We start from the raw sequence: 16,736 nt of genomic DNA, 5'->3' as shown, positions 1-16,736 counted from the left end.
ATGTGTATGTGTCAGTTTCTGATGTTTAGGAATAGCCACATGGTGGACATGGAACCCCTATGGCTTTGTGTAATAATTGCAAACATTTTGTTTTTTTCTGTGTTTTTCCCCCTCGATTCAGAACACTGATCACCTTAACACGTTCATACCTATAAACATTTTCCAATGGTCTTAATATTGCCCAAACTGAAGTTGAATTTACTATTGTAAAGCATTGTAAAAATACTTTATACCGGCTATATTAACTCCATATGAGGGTTAAAATTGGGGAATTGAGTAAAGCATAGAATACTAAAATATTTTATCACTTAATTTTTTTATCCTGAAATAATGTTAGCCTTACCAAAAGTTTTTAAAATGGTGCAGAAAATGCATTGAATTCTTGCATAAGGATAATATGATTATGAAAATCAGGAAACTAACAGTGACATAACACTATTATATATGCTCATAGAACACAGACCTTATTCAAATTTCACTAGTTTTCCCATTTCTGTCTCTTTTCTGCACCAGGATCCAATCCAGAATCCCATTTTACATTTAGTAATCAGGTCTGCTTGATTTCCTCCAGTTTGCAACGGGTCCTCAGTCTTTTCTTGTCTTTCATGACCTGTACACTTTTAACGAGCATTGGTCAGTTATTTTGTAAAATATCCCCACAATTGCAGTTTGTCTGATGTTTTCTCATGGTTAGATTCAGGTTATACATTTTTAGCAAGAATACCAAAGAAGTGAGATGCCCGTCTCACTGCATCATATAATGGGATACATGATGTTGATATGCTTTATTACTGACGATGCTAGCCTTATTCACTTGCTTAAGGTGGTGTCTGCTGGGTTTCTCTACTATAAAGCTGCTATTTTTCCCTTTGTAATTAATAAATATCTTATAGGAAACTACTTTGAGACTATGTAAATGTCCTGTTTCTAATCATCCTTTCACCCACTGCAACCATTATTAACAGTGGTGTCTGCCTAATGATGGCTTTGTATTGTCCTTATTCCTTTTACATTTTTTAGTTGGAATTTTTCGGTCAGGAAGATCTGTACCTTCTCTCCCATTTATTTATTCACTTAACTATTTATTAGTATCAGTACGGGCTCATGGATATTTATTTTATTCCTTTGACATGACCCCATTATTTTCTGGTACCATAAGTTCATCTTGCTTTTTTCTTGCCCCAGTCCTGGAATCAACCATTTATCTAATGAGCTATAGTTCCTTAGCCATAGTTTATCGTAAAATGGCACTTGTTACAGATCTGGGTGTTTATTGTAGAACTTGCAATAGAAAAGGAGTATACGATTTTCTCTCTCTGGAACACAGACATTAGGGATCTTAAAGCTGATGAACTTCCCATGAACAGAACAAAGCAGATTCTGTTTTTATCTTTAGGTTTAATTAATAGTGTAGAATTTTGATTTTCTGAAATAGTTACAAGTCACTAGATCTTTGATGTAACAAGTAAGACATAGTTCTCTTACATGTGGCACTTCTCAACAAGATAAAAGTCTTTATACGAAGTTAAATTTGGAGGGAGAATTTACTACTAATTTGGGGTAACAGATTTAAAACCTTCAATTTTTAATTATTTATACTCATACAATATTGAGAGATAGAAATATTAGATTTTTTTAGATACTTTGCTTGGTTCACACCATGCCTAAAAAATATCAACTTTGTGTAAGTATTGGAGACAGAAGATTGAACATGGCATAGTCCCTGTCTTCAAGTGGCTCACAAAACTCCTTCGAGGGTCATTTTACCCTAATCACTTATTTGCTCGAGTTTTCCCTGGTTCGGGTAAACTTACTTTTTTCCTCTATGAATCCATTCTTTTCCCTGACCACCTCCTTCTGGTCATTCCTCTACTCCATAAGTCATTTCCCTTTTTCCTCAGTCCATATACCTCAACTTCAAAAATCTGCTTAGATTTTTCCTGCTGGCGGGGTGTGGTGGCTCACGCCTGTAATCCCAGAACTTTGGGAGGCCAAGGTGGACGTATCACCTGATGTCAGGAGTTTGAGACCAGTCTGGCCAACATGGCAAAACCCTGTCTCTACTAAAAATACAAAAATTAGCTGGGTGTGGTGGCAGGCACCTGTAATCCCAGCTACTTTGGAGGCTGAGGAAGGAGAATGGTGTGAACCCGGGAGGTGGAGCTTGCAATGAGCCAAGATAGCGCCACTGCACTCCAGCCTGGGTGACAGAGCGAGACTCCGTCTCAAAAAAGAAAAAAAAAAAATTTGTTTTCCTCCTCCAAGAAGTCCCCTGCTAACGTGTCCAGTCTCATCTAGTTGTATCTTTTTCTAGCTCCTGAGGCTAAGGAGATACTGTCCCACAGGCATCTCAAATTCAACACAAGTGGAATGGAACTCATCCTATTTCTTTCTGTCCAGCCCCAGCTCCTTCCATTTTGTCTTCCTCCAGTGTTCCCCACTTAAATAATGCTGTTACTGTCCAGCCTAAACAAGAAACCTGGGGGGACAACTGGGACTTCTCGACTCCCCGTAAGCCCTGGTTCAAAGGTCAGCAAGCCAGTGAGTTGTGACTTCTAAACAGTTTTCTATTTTGCCCCTGCTTTCTCATTTGTATCAGGAAACTGCCTTCATTCAGGTCCTCTTTCTTATCTCAGATAGCATTGGCATCAAATAGGTCCCCTGAAAAGTAGACTCCCAAAGATTCTGGTGAAGGTAGAGTGTTTGGAAGGTGATCCCAGGAAGTGAGAGAGGGGAAAGAAGAAGAGGTAACAGAAGTGTGCAAATGAGTAGATCACCACGGCTGTCAATGGGTGCCCAATCTACTGGGACAACCCATCCCTCCACAAGAGACTTCGGGGAGCATGCCTCAGAAATGTCTTCCTGAGTTTTGAGGAAGCTGGGATATTTATCTACCGAGACCAGCCCTCTAGCTAGAGCATACTCTCAAACACAGACACACAGGAAGTCATTAGCATATGTGGGAACTTTGTGGAGATCTTTGGAGGTGGTGGGGCGGGAGGGGGTCTGACAACATCAGTACCTCCTAACTGGTTGTCTTGCCTCCAGGCTTGCTCTCCCCACCAACCACTACTCCCTAAGTAATCTTTCTAAAATGCCAAATAGCTCAAGCTCCTCACCTGCTTAAAATCTGCTGGGGTTCAGAATAAAATCCAATGGCTTGATCTTGACATGTTAATGACCAATCAATGCACTATCTCACTCCCAACTACTCTTTTAGCTGCTTTCCAGTACTCAGTGCAGACTCCAGGCATACTGTGCTAGCTGTGGGGTCTCAGAGCCACACTCAAGGTCCCTGCACACAGCAGTCCCTCTGCCTAAAGGCTGCTCATAAATATTTACGAAACATTTATTTGATTTTCTAGGACATTCCAGGCACTGGTGCTAGACACAATGAATACAATAAAGAGTAAGTTACAGTTTTAGTTCTTCAAGGAGCTCTCTCTCTAAAGGGAGGAAACAGACATACAAAAAGAAACACACTATACATTGAGTAAAACCCCATATTAGAGAAAATGATGCCTACGTGGAGACTTGATGGATTGACTTGATGCAGGGTTTACCCTGAAGACAGGAGGAAACAGGCTTGTGTGTACAGAGAAGCTTCTCAAATTTCTGAATGGAGAAAGTGGGATGTCAGGAAGGAAGAGGTGAGGGAGAAGCTGGCCGAGTCGTCAGTGGTTCCTTTGGCTTCTAGGCAGCTTGAGCATTATTCTTCACATCAAGACACAGTGAGGGTCCCTTTTGCATCCTACCAGGAGGTTTTCCAGATTCACTGTGGGCATCACCTCCTCTAAGAAGCCTACCCTAATTTTGTCCCTCCTTAGACACTCATTGTTCTCTTCCCACACCCTAGGAAACCCCTCATGACGGATTGTGTTTTAAGGTGTATCCTCCCCATGGCCTGCCAGCCCCTTTGAAGAAAAGACTGCTCCTTCTCACCTCTGTATCTCAGTGCCTGGCCCAGTGCACAGTCCCTGCAGCTCAGAAACACCTGGACCCCTGAGTGCCTTCAAGGAAGCCAGAGGGGAAAAACTGACAGATCCTGCTCCTCAGTTCCCTCTAAGCCAGTGGCACACGTGAGTGCTCGGCACAGGGTCTTTCTGAGCACTCGAAGTTGCTGGAGACACTAGACTTCAGGTATAGGTTTTCAACAGCTGAACAGAGGCTGTGGCAATTTCCTAAAATTGGTTGCTTTAACTACAAATACCAGTGATTGTGCTCTGCTAATAGCTGTGCTCCAGAATTCTTAAACTTACCCTTCCTCCTTTCCTTCTCTCCTTCCTTTCCTTTCTTCCTTCCTTCCTTCCTTCTTACCACTGCCTGCAATTCTCAGACAAGGGCTTTGACGTGAAGAGTGGTAGGGAGAGACGTGCTCTCTAAAGTGATGCAAACATTCTTTGCATTTCTGCTTTGGCTGGACTCAGTCGAGTTCTCTGCTTGACTTTTTGAGGGTAACAATAGCATTGGAATGGGTAAGGGGTGGGCAGTCTGCGCTGAGTCTTCTGTGCCTCAGGAGGCTCAATTCTGGAAGGGTGGGAGCTGGAGTGGAGCAACGAGGGTGAAGACATCTCTTGGAACAGTCTGTTTTCACTGCCTCTTCTTTCAGGGTGACAGCAGGTGGCAAGGAGGGGGCCACTGATAACTGTGCCCCCAACTCCAGACCCTAAGCTTTAAAGGATAAGTATCAAACTCTTCCTGTCCTCCTGGAGCAGAAGAGCCAAATCCAGCTGGCTCTGCAGCTTCTGGCAGGTTAAAAAGCATGCATTTCCACATGACTTGCTGATTTACACCACATTCTGACATGTTTTAAAAACCTCCCTGCAGTCCCTTTTGCTGGCTCCCCTGAACACTGGTGTTGTGGAGCTCTGTGCAGAGCTCCAGGTTTATTTTCTGGCGTCTGCTGTCTATGTGCCGCCTTTGTTTTGGGCTCTCCCCAGCACATTGCCCCGTTGTCCTTGAGGGAGGAAGCCGGCCAGTCTCCGGCTTCCTTTGTAACTTCCCAGTTCCTCTGCTCACAGCCTCTGCTCATCTGCTCACCCACCCAAACCACTTTGTTTTAAGTGCTGTGGGATTGAATTTCTCATCTTCAAATGCAAACAACCATTTGGCTTCGTGTCCATTACACAGGCACCTCTGGGGGCACATGCAGGCACTGTGGCCCCGAAAAACTCTTCAGAGGTGAGCGGTTTTCTGGATGAGAGGGCCAACAATGGCTCATCTCCTAAAGACTTGTCTAAACAAAATCAGTAGCCCCAGAAAACGCAACAGCTGTCCTAAGCCTATGCCCTTTGCACCTGTCTCAGAAAAGGCAGCATGCAGAGTGGTCAGGAGTTCAAGTCCTCAGAGCCCTCCTCTGAAGCTGTGACCCTGACTGGTCACTTTAGCTCTCAGCTTCCCTTTCCTCATCTGTAAAATGGGAATAGAAACGGAATCCGCTTCATGGGGCCGTTGTATTACATAAGCTGTCATATGCAAAATATCCATCACAGTTTACCGCCCCAGGCATCCTAGCAAGTATTAAGTCACAACAAGGAGGTTGCTACTGTCCTGGGACCTGCGGAGCTCGGCTGGCCTGTCTGAAAGGGCCTTCTCGCCCTCGAGATTCCTTCAAGTCCCATTCTCTCCGGGCCCGGGTCCGAGGGTCCCCTTGTGCTTGCTCCTGAGGGTGACCTGCCCATGCCCCGGGGCGAGCACAGGTGCGGCCCTGACCACAATGCGGGCGTGGGGAGCCGACGTCTGGGGAGGTCGAGGGCGCCTCGAGGGAGGGAGGGAGGGGGCTGGTCCAGCGACCCGACTGGCCCCGGACTCTGGGCGGCCGCCGGCCTCGCGCCCCGCCCCCGCGAGCCCCGCCCCGGCCCGCTCCGCAGCCTCGCCGCCCCGCCGCCCCGCCGCCCGGGTTGGCTGCCCTGCGGGCCACGCGCGGCGATTTGCCACGCGCCGCGTCACCGGGCCGCTCCCGGCTTAGGCTGCCGCGGGTCGGTCCGGGAGGCGGCGGCTGAGCGGGGGCGGCAGGGCGCGACGCCGCCTGGCTGCCCCGCCCTGGGAGGCGCCCGGGCCCTCATCAAGTGACCAGTATCCCTTCCAGGAGAACACGGTCCTTCAGAGGGAAGCGAGCTCCAACCCGCGGCCCCGGCGCCAAGCCGCCGTCATCTCCTTCCTGTGCCGGGTGATCGTCTCCTCACCCACCCGGAAAAACATAGTCCGCCCCCACGTCCTTGTGGAATAGCGCCCGCTTCCAAGCACTGTGACTCTCTTTGCCCTACCGTTGTCTTTCCTATTCCAGCTACTCTAGAATCCACCGAGAGGATAATTCAGCCCTGAAAAGAAACTGATCGGGAGAAGCGAGGAAGGCAACCCAGGAGGGAGGGGAAGACAGGGCTGGCGGAGGGACACCGAAGCAGAGGCCGTAGTGCGCAAGCGCAGCACAGAACGAGTTCCGGTCTGGCCGGGGCCTGTCTCCTAAAAATAGCCCCGGTGTGGGGATCCGTGCGCGGATATCCCGGCGAGTCCCGGGCTGAAAGAGGCGGCTCCGGGCGGCGCGGAGCGCTGGTGGCGGGCCCGGGCTGCGGCGTGTGCGCGCCCGCCAGCTAATCCAGAGACACGGTGAGGGCCGCGGGCAGCGGGGCTCGGTCCGCGGCGCCGGCAGTGCTGGAGGGGGGCGGTGTCTCGCTTTGGGGGCCGAGTAGGGGTTGGGGTGGGGGTGCTGGGGTGGGGGACGGCGCGGCAGAGAGGGTCGCCCGCAGGGCTCCGGGGACCCCTGGACAAGGCCATGTCTGGCTTGGAGGGGACCAGGATCGCGGCCGCGCGTCGGCAGGGCGGGTAGGGTGCTGGGAGGCGGCGAGGGGTGGTCGGGTCGGGGTCGGCGCTGAGGAGCTAGACGCCCGGGGAGGTGGGGGCGGGGTGCCCCGAGGGCGGGCCGGGGGGCTGGATGGGGCTCGGCTGGGCGGCTGGATGGGGCTCGGCTGGGCGGGCCGAGGGCAGCTCAGCGGCGCGGGCTGGTGGCAAGCAGCCTCCCCGGGCGCGCACCGCTTGGGGCCGGGGGGTGGTGGTGGACGTCGCCTCCTTGAAAGTTGAAGGAGTTCTCTGGGGCCCCCGGAGCTTCTCCGGGGCGGTGCGCCCCGAGGGCCCTTTCCTTCCCCTTTTCCCTCCAAGTCCGGGGGTCTCCCTGAAGGGATTAGCCCCAAGTACAGGGGGCCTTCTTCCCTGTTGGACTTGAAGAAGTTCCCCCACTTCTGCTTTGGGAGAAGATTGGTCTAACGGGGCGGAACGCTTAGGTACGAATTCTGTGTGTAGATGTCAGTGGCGGTGTCGCTGTTTGCGGCGGACACCTGCGCTTGCGGACGCCCGATCGTGCAGGGAGACGTCGCGGGGACAGAGGGGCTGCACAGGGGACCGCTGGCTGCCCCCTGCCATTCGGGTAGATCCCAGCACGCAGAAAGATTTTTTGTGTTAGAAACTTTGCTTTTTGGCTTGATTTCATGCCTTTGAGCAGTGAGGTTTCTTAAAGTAAGTGAGATAGCGCAAACAAGTTTGGAAAAGGTGAGCAATCCTGAATAAGAAAACAGTTTTTCTTTAAAAGTGTAACTGTAGAATTGTTGCTCACATCTGAAATAGATTCCTGAGCTGTGAAGCGAGCCTCCTGTTATGGTCCAGCAGGGAACCGTGTGTAGCTTGACTGTAATGTAGTGTTAACCTGCGTTTTAGTTTACAGTGAGATTGGGATTCCAATAAATGCCCTGTTAGAAAGGCCTGCCGTGATGTGTTAACAATAGCATATGTATTTTTAAACAAACATTGTCTAACATTTTTTTCGGGTTTTTAGCACAGTATGTTTCCCTTGTGTCTTGTATCATCTATTACTATATGAAGAGGAGGTTCTCTAAAGCTGTAATTAGGTGTACATTACCCAAGAGTACTTTCCCTTTAAGAATCCAGCTGTGTTGTTTTGGCAACTGCTAAGTACTCTAGTTGTCAGTTTTAAAATCTGTGGTACCTTGGCAGTTCTTGAACAGTCTGTGGAAAAGGTAAACAAAATAGTTCTTTTTTAAACATACAAAAATGACATTTCTTTTAATATGAATTTAGGAAGTGAGGATAAAAATAACTATTGTGCCTTTATGGCTTTTGTATGTACAATTTTTTTTGTGTGTGTGAATTTTTTGGAGAGCTCAGTCTCTTTCTTTTTCTGTAAATTACAACTTTTAGGGACTCAAAAGTTTTCACTAAAGCAGATGCCGATTTAGATTCGTTTATATTAAATGTCATAAACACACGTATGTTTATCATAAAACATTGAGATTAGTATTTGTTATATATGGTGATGCATTAATTGACAATAGAATCACCTTTATTTTAATTCTCAGTGAGCATTGTTGCAAAAAGTTGTGATAATGGGGTTATAATAATCAAAAGTACTCCGAAGAGCTAAAACTGGTGGTTTGAATGTTTGTAGACTCTAGATTAACAATTTTGTTGAAGAGTATGCTTCCAGTAGCTACTTAGTGAAAACAGTGACTGTGAAGTAATGGTGACCTCTCTAAACGCAGTTTTTTGCTTCCCTATTTCCTTTGATTCACACTATGGTTATATATAAAATTGTGGTTTTATTTCATAGTAGAACAGAAGTGTTAAAATTACACTTAACTCTTTACTTGCCTTCAAAAGTTTTTTAAAAAGTTACATTCTGAGGGGTGTTCAGTGGAAGGAAAATAGCTTATTGAGGCCCAGAAATAATTGTAATGTCACCATGTTGAATTATGGTTTGAGAACAATTTCCTTCTGTATTCTTAGAGTTTGTTTTCATGTGGGCATGTGCGACGAAGATTGTTTTTTTGTAAATGCAGTTGGAAATAATCTCTTAAAAATGTTGAGTTGTTTCAAATGGTGATGTTATGTTTTTCAGAGCAATTTGATTACAATTTGCCTTTTCCATCTAGAATACATTGTGGGTTAATATTAATTTTATTAATATTCCAGCAATAGTAGTGTCATCCATTAATTAGCTACCAGAAAGAGGAGTATTGAATTATATTCTGAGGGTGGTTAAGTAATTATGGAAATGTTTATTAGAATATGATTTTGGAGTTTGAAATAGTCTAGTTAAATCTTTTCAGTAGATTTGTGTTCTGATTTAGGAGGAAGAAGCCGTAAACAAATTTGTTACTGAAAAGTAGCATGCTTGTCAGTTTTGGAAAATCATCTTTTTTCCTCCCTTTGCTGCTTTTAGTCTGGCAAGAAGAATGTGGTGTAATATACCATGTAATGGGCCTGGATTTGGGGGCATTTCTGATTTCAAATATTCTGTCTTGTCATAAGACCCTGCACCGGTTACTCATGGTACATATGAATGTTTCAAAGTCTAGCCGAAGTTTTCTTTTATGCAATGACACTATGAGAAAACTGTTTGTGGACCGAAAATGATCACTATTTCTTTTTTCTAGATAAGAAAGAAAATCTGTGGATTCTTAGTAAATGGAGAAGTGAGTGCCTTCTCTGCTAATGTTTAAATAATAAGTGTAAATATGGAAATCAGATCACCCTTTAAGCTGGATAACCTCAAGCAAGAGAATGCTTTAACATATGCTGATTTGCAAGCCCCAGTAAAGGAAGTCTGCTTGACTCTAGTCAGATCTTGATTCAGATCCAGCTCCACTGCTGACTAAGTTGAGATATCTCCTGTAAAATGAGATAGAATTACACTACCTGTCCCATGTTGGAATTAAATGAGATAATGAGTGTAAAAGTTCTAGCACACTGCCTGAAGCTTAGTGTGCAAAAATGCACGTTGCCTGATCTCTCTCCATCCCTTCTGGCTGAAGATTATATAGGTACCCTGCCCAGTACCTATACGTTTAGTGTTTGTGACCAAAAGGATTTCCTATAGTGTATCAATAGAGAATGCTTATGTATTTGTTTTGGATAAAATATCCCAGCATCCTAAATTCATTGTCAGATTATACATAAAATACTTGATTGGCTCTTTTAAAACATTAGAATTTTGATCTTCAACCATAGTTTGTTTCTAATCTCCATAGTCTCCCCAAATATTTTTCTAAAGATTCAAGTTAAATAGAAATAGTTTCCCAATCTTCAGTGAATTCTATCTTTTAGGGATTGTCTGTGGGAGTGGTCTCTAAGATATGGTATTTAAAATTTAAAATTAGAAGAATACTTTTGTAATCTACCTTGAATAGGTATTTTAAAATAGCTTTATCTACTGAAGAAAAGTTTTTAAATATTTTAATATTGAAGATTATCTTCATATTTTAAAGTAACTTCTTTAACAGTTAATCTGTAATTTTTAAAATACTTTTATTTGGTGTGAAATTAATGATTTTCTTTGTGTATAGTCTATCTGTGTGCCTTATAATAAATGGACCTTGTGTCCGGTTTATTATAATTAAGAGTGTAAATCCATTTGTTAATTAGTAAGTCTTACACATAGCACATGATATAGGTTGGTACTTATTTAATAAGTACTAAATTTTTATATAGAGGCTTTATACTTTAATAATTAATACTTATATTTACTGAATTTAATTGATATTTACTGAATTTAATATTTTAATTAGTCAAGGTGAAATCATAAGCATATGAGTTAAAAATATTAGCTCCTTTTGAGGTGGAATACCATATTTAAACATTGGTGTATGAAGGCAGGTACTTTACTTCATCATTATTTTAACAAGTGATGTTGATAAAAGCCAGAGGAACAAACATGGGTGAAAAACATATTAATGAATCAAATGTCTAGTAAATACCAACCCGGGCATTTCTTTTTGTGGTTGTCTTGAGTTCATACTAATTTTATTTCCTTACACAAAAATATAAGCTTCAAAAACAAAATAAACAGGAAAAAATAGAACAAAGCAAACACAAAACAAAAACCTTTAATACATGGACTTAAAACATTCTCACCATTATGAAAATTATATGCTTGAGAAATGTTTTCGGCAGTGATCAGTAAGTTTATACTGCATGAGCTGGGTGTTTTTACTTCATTACTTGTGTGACCAGCAGCACGCATGTGCAGGTTGACTTGGATTCGTTTGAGGCATGATTTGTGACACTTGGAACAAGGGGCTGCTTCCCATTCGACCTGGTAAGAGAACTTGTAACTTTTGGGCTTAATAAAACAAGCTGCTCTTGCATTGAGTAATACTATATTAGTCTGTTTGACCTCTCGTCCTCATCCTTAGCTGTCCATCTTCTACATAGAAATTGGAATTATATTTCTAGAATTCAGATCTATGTGTCATTTCTTCTTAAAGAAAAAAAAAAAAACTTTGAAGGCATATGAGATCAATAGAGAGGCAGTAATGTCAGGGATAGAAGATTGGCCTATAAAATCAGACTTCCTGGCTGGGCGTGGTGGCTCATGCCTGTAATCCCAGAACTTCGGGAGGTGGAGGTGCATGGATCACCTGAAGTCGGGACTTCGAGACCAACCTGGCCAACATGGTGAAACCCTGTCTCTACTAAAAATACAAAAATGAGCCGGGCGTAGTGGCTCACACCTGTAATCCCAGCCACTCTGGAGGCTTAGGCACGAGAATCGCTTGAACCCAGGAGGCGGAGGTTGCAGTAAGCCGAGATCACGCCACTGCACTCCAGCCTGGGTGATGGAGTGAGACTCTGTCTCAAAAAAGAAAAAACAGACTTCCCATCCTAAGTTAAAATACCTACTGTGTTCTTATTTAGCTACTTACACTTTTTGTTCTTTGGCAAGTTCTTAGGATTTTTGAGGCTTAGTGTATAAAATAGTAATTATAACATTATTTCATATGGTTTTTGAGAGGATTAGATGAGGTGTGTATTACAAAGTGCAGTGCCTGGTATATAACCTGCATTAATTTTCCTCCTGCTATTACTATCATTACTGCTACTGCTATTGCTATTAGTCATGGCTCACTTTATAATATGATTCCATCATATCTTTTGAGGCTCATTTTCAGCCATCACCTTTCAGTTTCTATGCCCTAGTCAAAGCCAACTGTTAGTGCTAATCTGAAAAGGCTATGTGTTTTCATGCTGATGACTACTACTATTATTTCTCCAGCCCAGACTTCTCTTGAGTTTGATATTCACTTGTAAGTCTAGTTGGAATCTCAGATATAATATAAATGATATAGCTAAAATATAGCTATTTTTTCCCTCTCCCCTAGCCTTCTTCCTATCTCTAAACCCTGGTGTTTCTGCTGGCATTCCCTATATCCATAAATGGCAGTACCTAAGCCAAAAAGTTAAGATATTATTCTTGATTCTTTCCATTTCTCTTAAATCCAATCTATCCCCATGTCCTGTTGTACCTTCCCACTTTATCTTGAGCAGTCCACTGCTCTTAGTCTTCATTGCCACCTCTTTATTTTAAGCCATCATTCTCTTGCATGAAATACTGCAGTAATTTTCTAAGTGGGCTTATTTCTCTTCTTGCTCCACACAAGTTTTTTTTTTTTTCTTCACACAGCAGCCTGAGAATCATTTTAAGAGCCTACATTGGATCGTATCATTTTTCTGCTTAAAATCTTCCAGTGACTTCCCATTCCTCTCAAAATCAAGGCTGTCCTCCATTCTGTGGCCTAAATGGCCCTGAATGATCTTTCTCTTTCTCATCATTCTTCCCCTCATTCATTGGATGCCAGCCACGAAGGCCTCTTAGTGTTTCTTAAATGCACCCTTTCTTCTTTTAGGGCCTTTTGCACTTTTTGTACTCCCTCCTTGGGATATTCTTCAAATGTCTGGCTCGGCCAAACACCTTGGAGCTTGGCCCAAATCTCACTTCTCACTCAGAGACCTAATGTGACCATCCTATTTAATATTGCACTCTACCATTTTACTCTCTTACACAGCTTATTTCCTTCAAGACAATTGTAATTTGTGTATACCTGGTTTGCTTAGTTATTGCTTATTTATGGAATTTGTCCATTACCTGAATATAAACTCCATGAAGGCAGAGGCCTTGTTCATCTTATTCTTGGCTGTATCCCCAGGCATTAGCATGCTGCCTGGCACTTGGAAGATAGTAGATATTTGATGCTTCTGTATCTTTGTTCATGTTTTTGCCAATGATTGGAATGCTGTCTTGCTCACATAGTAATAGTTATTGAACTACTTATCCTTTAAGTCTTGGCTCAAATGTCATCTGTGATACCAGTTTTAATCTCCTAGACAAAAGTTTTTTGCTCTTGCTTTTGTGTGCCCATGATATATGCACTGTTTGTTTTAGAGTAAATCCCTTGTTAGGTATTTAGAATATTATAATTGATGTCAGTTTCTTCTATTAGGCTGAGTTGCTATGTCAAGGACCAGCTAGCTCTTTTTGTATGCTCAGTATCTACCAACCAACCTATCATAGTAGATATAGTGAATTCTCAGTAAATGTTGAATTGAGTAGAAGTTGTCCTAATCATCGGAAATAACCAGCCACAGACCAGTTTTCCCAAATCACACTTTAAAAATCATAAAGGTACTTTCCAGATTATAATCTTACTTTATGTGTTTTCTATTAATATACTATCATTATCGTTCTGAGGGGCAGGAATTCGAGAGCTGTGGAGCACAAGGGCATTTCCTCAGATTCTATTTTGCTTTCTTGCCGGGCACTGAGTAGCCATCTTGTCTGAAGGAAGTATTTCTAGTTTGAAGTGCATATCCCTGTTATTCCTTACTAGCCAACATCCCTTCTGGCCCTATTCCTTCCCCCTAGCTTATCCAGCTAATTTCATATGTTTACAAAAAAGCTCCAAGTTGAGGGGGGAACTTTAAGGAAATTAACACAGTATACGTGAAATACATTACTTGTTCAGCTGTATTGCTAATGAAAATACATCAAAGAACGTTTGTGGCCAACATTAGGAACCCAACCACCATTTGTAATTGTGAAAGTCACTCCCCATTCTAAATAGCTGACTTACAAATAGGCTTTTGGAACATATCCCATTTGTAAATTGGGGACTCCTTTGGCAAAATGTTTGTTTTGATACTGAAAACCTTTTTGTTAATGGTGTTAAATCTAATTGATGATATGGATTATGAAGAGAAAGGGAGAGAAGAATATGGGGGTTAAGGTTTTGTTTTTGTTTTCTTTCAGAAATGGCTTAATTTCCACAAAGTAAAGTTTTAGGGTTGACAGACTTTTTTTTTTTTAATTTATTTTGGAAAAAAATCAAACCTAGGGAAAAGTTACAAGAATAGGACAATGAACTCCCATTTATATCTGCCTCAGATTCACCAGTTGTTAACATATACCACGTTTGCTTTGTCATTCTTGCTCTCTTTTTATATTTGCAGAGTGGGTACAAAGTCTGGAAGCAGAGATTATTATTTTATTTACAGTTTGAAACTCCTTGATTACATCTTCTTCCTAGAGCAGCTATTCCAAGCCTTTTTGGCACCAGGGACTGTTTTTGTGGAAGACAATTTTTCCACAAATGGTGGGGGGAGGGGATGGTTTCAAAATGATTCAAGCACATTACATTTATTGTACACTTTATTTCTATTATTATTGCATTGTAATATATAATGAAATACTTATACAACTCACCATGATGTAGAATCAGTGGGAGCCCAGAGCTTGTTTTCCTGCCACTAGAGGGTCCCATCTGTGGGTGATGGGAGACAGTGACTAAAGATCTCATCAGGCATTAAGAGTCTCATAAGGAGTGCACAACCTAGAGCCTTTGCATGTGCGGTTCACAGTGGAGTTTGTGCTTCTGTGAGAGTTGAGTGTTGCCGTTGATCTGACTGACAGGAGGTGGAGCTCAGGCGGTAATGCAGGTGATGGGGAGCGGCTGTAAATACATATGAAGCTTCACTCGCTGGCCTGCCACTCACCTGTTGCTGTGTGGCCCCATTCCTAACAGGCCATGGACTGGTACCGGTCTGTGGCCCTGGTGTTGGGGACCCCGGTCTAGAGTATGCCAATGATGCAAGTTTATTTAGTTAAAGTCAGTGGCAAAACATCACAGGTCTGATTAAATTCAGGTTATATACAGGGAAATGCTATGTTAATGTTCTGTGTACATTTCCAACAAGGAAACCACATGGAATATCATTGAACATATCTGGTGTTATGTAATATCAAGAATAGATCTTTTTCCTCGTCTCCTTTTTTTCTCTTTTTTGTTCTCTTCCTATTAAAATTATTTTTATTGTTGAACCATTTGAGAGGAGGTTACACACATCAAGTTCCCTTACCCCTTAATGCTTCAACTGGTATCTCCTAATAAGGGCATATTCTTACATTAGTATGGGAGATTCAAGACATTTAATATTGATCTTATTGTTTAATGTACAGTTGGTGTTGAAATTTCTCCAGTAGTGTCAATAATATCCTTTAATATTTTTCCCATTCCAATATTATACAGTGTATCTTAATTATATCTCTTGTATTGTTTAATCTGAAACAGTTCTTCAGCCTTTTTAATTCTTGGGTTTTGTAGAGTACAGACCCTTTGTTTTGTGGGATGTACATTGGTTTGGATTGTCCAGTTGCTTCTTTGTAATTAGATTCAGGGTTTGCATTTTTGGCAGAAATCCCACTAAGTGGTGGTGTATTCTCAGTGCATCACATCATGAGGCAGTATGGTGTCATTTTGACTATGTTGTTGATGTTTATTTGGACCACTTAGTTAAGGTTTTACCTGCTAGTTTTCTCTATTACAAAAGGTATCATAGTCTCCCTTGTTATTACTCAGTAATCTGTTGGAGACTGAAAATTTCCTCCTCCAAACGCTTACAGAATGGTTTTAGCATTCATTGATTACTCTTGCCTGAATTACTTATTACACAGAATTGCAAAATAGTGTTTTTCTAACCATCATTCCCTCTCCATTTATAGTGGGCATTCTAGTCTGTTTTAAAGAAGACCTTGTCCTATTCATTTTGATATCAATATATCATAGATTCTTTTTTATTAAGTAGGTTATTGTCTGTTACCTGCCGGTATTCATTTTGATGTTCCAAATTAACGCACATTTGGTTAGTGGAAACTTCTTCACATTAACTCATTGGTTGTTTTAACATGTTCCCATCATTTGTTGAGTACTTTCTTGCATTCTGGACCAGTAAGATATTCCGAGGCTCATCTTATGGTCATCTCCTGCTGTTGTCCTGCAATCAGTCATTACATTATTTCAGGTTTTCCTTTATTGGGTAAGAGAATTTAGACACCAGAAACCAGGCAGCTGGTATGCTATTGATATTGGAGTTTCATTGTTTCAGAGCCGTTTTGGCTTATTAAGCTAAGAAAATTTGAATTTATGCTGATTCCTGGGGCAGTAGTTTGTAATTTCTCTTTATACTCCCAAAACTCCTAGGAGAAAACTGTTTTCTTTGAAAGTGTTAACAATTTAAGTAACTACTTTCACCGAATTCTTCTATTTAATTCTACAGTGGTTGCATCTTGTTTTCCAAAACATATTTTAAAACAGGAGTATGAATCCTGTTTTATGTCTTTTATTTACTGATTGAGTATGTTCCATAGTGTCTTGAGCGTGGTTGATTTGTCTTGAACAAGGTTTTTGTTTATAATGTATAATTATAATAATGACCTAATATTATCTTTATTACTCTTACACCATAATGAAGTATTCTTATATTTGTTTTAATACTTTAGTTAATTTTGTGGAAACGTTTCTTTTAAGTGAAGTGTTGATTTTATATATTTTGTTTTTAATAACTGTTATTCTAGAAGAAACATAAACTTTAGGTTTTAACTTAAAAAATTTAAAAGC

At 42.0% G+C, this 16,736-nt stretch overlaps 1 protein-coding gene across 12 annotated transcripts in view; it reads left to right on the top strand.

Moving 5' to 3' along the window:
* The first annotated feature begins 6,485 nt into the window (after positions 1-6,485).
* The window catches only part of MEF2A (myocyte enhancer factor 2A), a 162,537-nt gene continuing 152,286 nt past the window's right edge, over positions 6,486-16,736 (top strand). For 11 of the 12 annotated variants that reach the window (XM_007990556.3, XM_007990552.3, XM_007990554.3 and 8 more), the window contains exon 1: positions 6,486-6,606. The gene's annotated coding sequence lies outside the window, so the exon portion shown is untranslated. The remainder of the gene's footprint in view (positions 6,607-16,736) is intronic. The other variant, XM_073012972.1, reaches the window with a different exon arrangement.

The sequence above is a fragment of the Chlorocebus sabaeus genome, chromosome 29 (assembly GCF_047675955.1).
Source record: "Chlorocebus sabaeus isolate Y175 chromosome 29, mChlSab1.0.hap1, whole genome shotgun sequence".
Taxonomy (NCBI): Eukaryota; Metazoa; Chordata; class Mammalia; order Primates; family Cercopithecidae; genus Chlorocebus; species Chlorocebus sabaeus.
This window is presented reverse-complemented; position numbering and strand designations above follow the sequence as displayed.